The following is an 8,623-nucleotide window of genomic DNA, read 5'->3' on the forward strand; positions in this document are numbered from 1 at the left end:
CGCGGGACCTACGTTGTAGGTCTTTTTTTTTTTTTTACAGGTTTCACCTGGTGTTTTTAAGCAAAGCCGCGGAAGACAATATCGACAGCCCCTTGTCCGTCGCTCGCTGTTCAGTTCACCACGATGCAGCAGAGAGCCTGTTCTAAGCTGGTCTCACCGACGTGGACGAACTTGCCCCATTTCCTCGTTGATGTCGCCGCGAGCGTAAATAGAACTGGCCGCGTCCGTCGGGATCGCGGAGCCCACCAAGCCACTTCGGCTTTTCGGCGTTCCGCCAGCTGGTCACCACCGGTGCCGTCGTCTCCATGGATGGCTACACTCGTGGTCTGCCAGGCCGAACCAGTGTCAATCACCCTGAGCACTTGGGGAAACGAATGGGCCCATGTAAGATTCCGGTGGACTTTCTGGGTGTCCGCGTATGTTTTTTTTTTTTTTCTAGGAAGCCATTCTGCGGAAAACTAAGCGCTAAAACAATACACAATAAAGAAACACGCGGCCGCAGATTGTGGCAGCGGCCATGTAAGCGTCTGCCTGTGAGCGTCAGCGACTTCGTCGGCAAGCATTTTTGCAGTGGATGATGCTGCGAAAATACGTGCCGACGAAGGTGTGTACCGTGCGGCTAACTCGGAGAATCCTCATTCTGGAGCTCGCTTCTGGGTCGCCACAGACAAGGGATTTCTTGTGTTTTACGGCAACATCATGTTAGTCATCTTCGCAGCGTGACGGTAGAATTCCTTGAAATTAGCGATGTGAACTCAGCCAGACACCTCGTTTGTATCCCGCCGAGTAAGCCTAGAAGTATGACAATACGCTCGCGTCTTTACCTTCTAGGGTCCCTCTCACCTTGGAACAAGCGATGCGGAAAAACCAGTAGCTGCGCTGCTCAGAGGACGAGTTTCTCTCATGACTGGGTGACGATGGCGTAAACCCTGTCAGACTATTGCGGAAGCAAAGGGATCCAATGCCAGTGGCGGGATGGGAAATGCCATACCCCGTTCCGTAACGGCTGCGTATACCTTGTGCGACTCGATGTAAGCGTCATCGTCCCGTCCCGTCCACGCGCATACGGGCTCTAGGGACTCATTTTGCCTCGGAGGGGGCGGCAGCTCAGAGAGATAGCCTGCTGGAACTGTTTGCGCCTCAAGGCAAGCTTTACAGCTACAAGCCCACCAGAATGCCTTTCGCCTCATTCCCTGCGAGGTCGTGATGTGACATAACTTATAAAATGTCTTACTGCTACTGCCACAACCAGCCAGAATGAAGTCAAAAAAGCTTCCGGTACGTCACCTTCGTAGCTTTTTAGGAACCACCCCCCTGAAGCGAGAGTCGTCCCCTTGCCCTTTGTCGTTCGTTGCGATGATGCGGAACAACAAGCCGTCTTGGACCAGCAGACGTGAATCGTGGTGCTCATTAACTTGCCTGCTAGCGTTCCCGGTGTCAACTGCTATTCCTGCAATTTTTCTGACACCCGCAGACAAAAACCCATCTGCTCTCGGGGCCTCGACATGGTCTTTTTTTGCTCACCACTTCAGCCCCAAGCAACGATCTTTGTTCCCCTCGAGCAACGTCCTAAATCTACAGCGAGTACTGGCTGTTTCATTTCCTTCCAGCCGTTATTCAGCTTTCCAGCGAGCATGCCGTTCCTCTCTTCCGCCTCCGAAGACGACGTTCTTTCATCTTACTCACACTTCTCGACACTCCTGGTTGCATCACCTCCTTCCTACTGCAATTCTGGGTTATTGGATAGAGCGCATCCGCAGCTTCGTCCTTTGAGTTTTTTCGCTACTCGACTCGAGAAAACACCTGCTGAGCTCTGCTGTGAGGCAAGTCTCCAAAACTAAAACAGACTTTATCTCGACGGGCATCGTTAGCGTTAGTGAACAACTCGCTCAGCGAATACCTGGGACTCACTGCGTACGACCAGAAGCAGAGGCATTCTGACCGGGCCCCACGTTGGGCGCCGTTTTTATGTGGGAGCGCTCTACAATAATCGCCGCACTATCGATGTGCTTCGCTCCTCTCCCAATGAGTGACATGACAGTACGAGAATTCAGCGAATGGGCTTATTGTGCTTCCCGGTTGCCCTTCCTCGAGATCCGGCAGTCCGGGCCCGCCAATCATGCTTGTCGCCCTCCATTCAGATCGCGCAGTCAGAGTCCATACTCAGACCCGCGGATCGTCCTTCTCGCGCTAGCGCTGCGTAGGCTACCTCTTCCGGGCTATATTGCCCGAGACTCGCTGCGGAACAACTCCGGGATTGTCATGGCCTAGGCCGGTATGACCAGGGCTCGCCGCTCCCGCCGGTCCTGGTCGGAACCTCGCTGGTCGGCCGCTCAAGGCATTTCTATGGGCCAGACCGGCTCCATCGCTCCCGCCCAGCCCTGCCTCGCGCAGCACGCTGTCTCGCGCCAGCTCCTTTCTGAATGAATAGCAGCACCTGCCACAGTGAGCACGGTTTTGTTTTTAAGCGGTCAATGTCCAATGGGCAATTTCCGCCGTGTCTACAAAGCGTGACAAGGCATCACGAGAATCGTCTAAAAAACCGTCAGACACCGACAAAATAGCGCGAATTAGGTCCCGCTAATTTTAGAGTTACGGAATGCATTGTAGAAATGCTAAATTTGACGGGCAAGGTATTGTCCGCCACATTTAGCTCACGATGGACGCATGATGTGATCAGCAAGATGTGACCACGTCACTTCATCAGCATAACGTCGCCACGTCGCACTAACCATCTGACCACATGATGCAATATGACGCAATGAACGTGACGTGACACCATGGCGTGAGACTAAAAACCACAATGTGACGAAGCTATGACGTCACTCTACTCTGTGTCACGTGACGCGACGTCGTGGGACACCGTGTCGTGACACTGTGACGTCACCTGCCCCAAACCATGTACGTGACCATTGGGCATAGTACGTACGAGGGGGTTTAGAGAACATTATAAACAAACACTCAGCGCTAATCAAAACACGGTGCTCATTTTGTGTTTCGACTAAGCTCGCACATACCGAAATTGGGTCGCGTTGTCTGGCAGCTGGTACGGTTGACGCAGGTCCGACTTCCTGTCAAACTGTTTCACCACGCTCGTCGGGTGTGTAGTCGTTAGATGTAGCAATTAGTCGTGACTCTCTCGCTCGCAGGTGGAGCTTGCAGACCGTTTTGAAGAAGTTCCCCACGCGCTTGGGTGAGTAGACGGGCTCGAATTGAGTTGCTCATTGAACGCTCTTTTTTTGTACATTTGGGCTGGCGTAAAGCGATGCTCACACTGCTAACATATATATATATATATATATATATATATATATAAAACGGCGTGAAAACACTGTTTGAGGCGTGTCTCTTTCTCGTAGAATGACCCTGTTACATTGACCATACAAGTACTGCCTGCAGTCATGTTCGACGCATCGATATGTATGAAGCAAAGCAGTCTTCGAGTGTTCTTGATGCGTCTCCGACGTTACTTCTTCTGTCATGTCTGCAGGGACCACAATTTACATTGTAGGATGTATGAGCAGTGTGACAGCGGCCTGAAAGTTGTTAATTAATTAAATATTTATTTATTTAAGTTTTTATATATAAATTCTATTCTGAAGACTGCGAGTGTCCAAGCCGGATGGACAAACAAGAAAATAAAACTCACGTAAGTACATCAATTCTACGTGACAATGAATGCCGCGATGACGAAGTTGTTTACAGAGTAGCTTAAAGGAGTCCCATCTGCTGATATAGTCGGCATTCGCGGTAGTGCCGTCGTTATTGCTTAGCCTTCTTGAACGGCGCCTTTAACACACGGATCTATCTCTGTTCCCGTTGGGTGACTGAATTCGGTAAAAGTGTAGCATAGCACAGACTTGACTTTTCGTTGCAGGCCCGTGCAGCTTTTTACACAGAGAGTGAGTGGCCGACGGATCGCACTCCACATAAAAACAATCTTGGACTATCAATTTTGCATGCTACGGCATTTTGTTAGACAAAGTCAAAGCGCAAAGGTGCACTAGTCCAAATGAACCTAATAAAACATTTTTGGGGTAAAGCGTGCAGTTCAAACCATACCTACAAAATCCTACTCTGCCGGAAAAAGAAGTTGTTCACCGTTTCCATCCCCACGTTCCCTCTGGCCCTCTTCTCTCCTCCTGTCCCAACAGGAGCGCGTCTCTGAACTACTCCCCACAGAGAGGAGAAAGTTTCCTTTTTTTTTTTTTCTCAAACTGAATGAAGAATCAAGGGAGAATTTTCTTCTTTCTATCTGCTCGTGTATGACACTGCCTAAAATCGGACGAAAAGAACTCTAAATTCGGAACGCGCCAAAATGCTTCCAGACCATTAAAATAAAAACGAGCGGATTTACTGCTTACGAATTGCGCGCATGCTTCCATTAAACATATGCACACCATGGGCTAGCGCACACCAACTCCGAGCACGTGGAGCCAAAGCTCGCGCTGCAGAACCTAGGAATTCTGGATTCAATCCCCATCCCTGCTCGTTTCGATGTGGACAAGCATCGTACCGGCATGCTGTTGTTTATCACTACTGCGTGGTACACGTTAAAGACCCCAGTCTAGCGGTTGTACCGCACTGGCTAAATTGCTCGTCTACAGCCGATAGACAAGTCGCCCGATCTGCAGGCAGACTAAGTTCAGGCTTTATGAACATACCCACACACCAATTGCTTTCTTAAAAAAATGCATGTCATTTCGTTGCCATAAATATCCACGCGTTTTTGTGTGCTAAAAACGAAGTGCTAGCTGTAGAACCTTATTTCCCCAATATTTTTGAGATCCGTGAGATATTCTGGGTTTTTTCGCATGCCTCCTTAACAGATTGATGGCCTAAAACCAGCACTCCCCAGAAAACACAGCGCTGACCATTATCTGATTAAAAGGTGGTTCACTGATAGGCCACAAATGCAGCTTCAACGTTCAACATGACATGGTTGTATATTCACCCTCTTCCCATTTCTATTCGAGTGACAAAGAATCTAGAGTGTGGTTCACAACCCTGTGAATGGGGCACTTTAAAGACGTCAGAACGAATTTCTTTAAAGGATTCAGGAGCCAACGCAGGCCGATGGGCCGAAATCGGAAGGTGATTTGCCAATCTTTTAAAGGAGTTCCTTTTCAAGGCCTCTAACGTGCTCTACTGAGAGGAGTCTCAGACTGACAGATCAACGACGTGCGCTTTGTGTCCCAGAGAATGATGGAGAGAGACCGACCCGCCATCCAGATCATTGATGGCTTCCGCTTGCCGGGATTCTTCTCCGAAGAAGTTTACAGGAGCGGACTTCGCTATCAACCAGAGGACAGCGACATCATCCTGGTTACCTTCCCCAAGTGCGGCACTCACTGGGTGCTGGAAATCGTCAAGGCGTGCTTCCGAGTCTGCAGGGGCGTCACACCGGGATGGAGCTTTCTCGAGATGCACGGTCTGGACGGCACCCTAAGGGCCGACAGACCGCGAATCATTTTCACTCACCTGCCCTTTCACTTGGCGCCTTTCTCGCCATCCACCAAGTACGTATACGTGGCCAGGAACCCTAAAGACTGCTGTGTGTCTTTTTACCATCACACGAAAACATATACGGATTACTGTTTCCAAGATGGAACTTTTGACGAGTATTTCGAACTTTTCATCGAGGGCCTCACGGACTTCGGCAGCTACTTTGAGAACCTTCTATCTTGGTACGCCAAGAAAGACGAGCCTAACGTGCTGTTTCTCACGTACGAGTCGATTCATGCTGATATGAAGGGATCTGTGCTGAAGATGGCTGGTTTCATTGATGGAGAACTCGCTAAGGAGCTTGCGGAAGACGAAGCAAAAATGACGGATATAATTGACAGTACGAGTATGACAGATGGTGAAGGATTGGGGAGTACAGTTCGTGAGGAAAGGCGTCGTTGGAGACTGGAGGAATTACTTTTCGAAAGAACAGTCCGAGCGACTGAAGAAAAAGTTGTTCAAGGAAATGAAAGGTACTTCTGTGCTAAGTCTTTGGGATGACTTGGACTGGCTTGTGGATCGTAAAGAGGCCGCCTAGATGCTAATGTTTGACTAATTAGCTAGAGCATGAACAATAATGACTCTGCTCCGCCGATCATCGAGAAAAAACATTTTGTCGTGTGGTTAGTATGCACTATTCACGCGGCAAAAATTGTGTCGTGAGCTTTGACTACGTCGCTATAAACAAAAGAAAACGCTTGCCGTAGTGAATTTTGGTTATATTATTGTCGCTTCTCTGCTAATTAGGTCGCACCAATACGAAAGCCGAGGAACGCTTCAAATGATGATAAGGCAAGCCATGCATTGTTAAGCTTTCAGTGACTGCAATTTTAACTGAATTTGTATACACGTATGCCTGATTTATTTAGATGAATCAAATAAATAGTTTGATTTGAAGTTTTCCAAGTGACGTTTGTGTAAGCTTAAGTTGTCACTTTCGCCATCCCTGCTACATGTTTCTTACTAAAAATTGCAAGTGCATGACCAGGCATACTTACTAGTAACTGCACTTAAACTCAACTTTAAAGCAATGCACATTGCGATGTTGTTATCGAACATGTCACCATTTTGGTTTTTTGTGCAAGCGAATTAAGATTATAGTGTATTGGGCAATTTGTTTCAAATTCGGTAAACGTCCTCTTGGTTTCTGTGATAGGTTCAAACTTGTGGCTATAATGGTACCTCACAATTAAAAATTGCTTTACATTTAGATATAGTGCGATTTTAAGGAGTTTTTGCCTTTCTGTGTGATTTACGGGAACAATTAAATTGACCGTTAAGTTCTGAAGGGTATTACATTCAAAAGCATCGCATTCATTGAAAAGTTGTCAGTAGTCTTCTTATTGTGTAACCCATAACGCAAACGTGAGTTATTTAACTCTAAGATATGTGTGCGCTCTTCACCGGCGCTCCTGGTTGTATCAAAAGATGGATTAAACCTGACTATATCTAGGGGCATACCTGGGTATGTTGAGGCGGATGCAAGCACCGTCAATATGTTTCATGTCTGACTGGCCTTACCTGCACAGTTAATCTAAAAGCCCGTATTTGTCGCCGTTTTGGCAGACCGCATTTTCAAGGCGCTCAAGTGTCCCGAACTAGTTGTCAGGACATAGAACGAATTTGTGAGCAGCAGCAGAGGCTTCATTTTCGACGTTTCGAGCGGAGGCTTTTCTTTCTCTAGGGTAGGGAAATACAGATTGCAGGATGTTTTGGTCTGAGCTCGACAGAGAGAAGGAGGAAATAATAAAAATACACAAGTCGACCTCAAAAACACTCACAGACAGGTGGCCATGTTACTAACAACACTCAGACATGCTATAGCAAAAAAGAAAAACACACCAACATGCAACAGTCGGTAAGGGCATTCTCCAGGGAAAGAAAAACATATATAGTAAAAGGCTGCGTTCCCTTTGTTGCCAAGCTCGCTTTAAAACAAAAAAAAAACACAAGTATTTAATCCAAGCTGGGTGGGTCACCAATGAAAACCATTAACATTAGTGAAGTGAACAATGATCGCCGGAGACGAGGAGACGCAGAAGGCCGTAAACCACCTTCTTGGCGTAACTGCACACGCCGTGTGGTGCGGCGTGGAGACAAATCGCGTCCTGGTCGAGGCGTTAAAGTCGAGCACGTTCGGCCCGTTAGGGGCGTTGGCTTACCGTCATGTGCATAGGAAACAAAACTAAAAAAGAAAAAAAAGCAAAAAAGAAAAAAGGAATATTTGTCAAACAATCTCCTGCGAAAGCAAAAAAAAAAAAAATAAGTAAAGGGCGACTTCCCCATATCCCCAAGCCCGCTCTAAAAACTGGAATAACATGTATATAATCAAACCTAGGCGCATCAGCGGTAAAAACAACAACAACACATTAGTGAAGTGAACGGCGAGTGACGGAGGCGAGGAGACGACGCGGGAAGCCGCAAACCACCTTCGCAGTGTAACTGGACACGCCGCCTCTAGCAGCGTGAGACAAATCGCGCACTGGTGGAATATCGGACTGGTAGGCAGATATTGACCAGCTAACAAAATGCTGTTTTCCTTTTTTTCTTCGGAATTACGGGATGTGATAGTGTTTTGCCTAAACCAACCTGAAGCCTGCAACAGACTGTGGAGTTTTCTTTTTTAGATATTAATGCCAAGTGGAGCTAACAAACTAAATTTTGATAATTAACGTGACTCTCTACTTTTACGTGTGAATTCATTTTCAGAATTACGTTTCACGGCGGTAAATTTTAGATACGTATTGATATTATGGTATACGTTACAGTAGAAGTGTTATGCAACTGGTGTACTTTGCTTTTTTACAATGTCTGAATTGTGGCCATTGAAGCGGGTTATCTTAGAATTTTTAGTTCCCTCCATATATCTCACATTGCAGAGCGTGCCATTAATCATATATATCACGGCAGGAGATTGGCACGTCATATTATTGAAGGAAGCTGTTGCGCACCTCGAAATACGATGAGCGGTCAAACGAAAGGGCAAAGCTGGTATGGGGCACTCCGACAAGGACCGTAGCCACCGGGTGAATCGGGACTTTTTGTATAAGATTGACATAGTTTGCCCCCAAGGCTTTGATGCTTGCGGAAGTGGGAAAGGGTATAGGTGGCTCGGGGC

The 8,623-nt window shown here is 47.3% G+C and overlaps 1 pseudogene; it reads left to right on the plus strand.

Annotated features, from left to right (window-relative positions):
• Positions 1-5,202: 5,202 nt before the first annotated feature.
• On the plus strand, positions 5,203-6,159 carry LOC120839883 (annotated as a pseudogene).
• Positions 6,160-8,623: the final 2,464 nt, after the last annotated feature.

This window comes from Ixodes scapularis, unplaced genomic scaffold (assembly GCF_016920785.2).
Source record: "Ixodes scapularis isolate PalLabHiFi unplaced genomic scaffold, ASM1692078v2 PGA_scaffold2__306_contigs__length_199485367, whole genome shotgun sequence".
Classification (NCBI taxonomy): Eukaryota; Metazoa; Arthropoda; class Arachnida; order Ixodida; family Ixodidae; genus Ixodes; species Ixodes scapularis.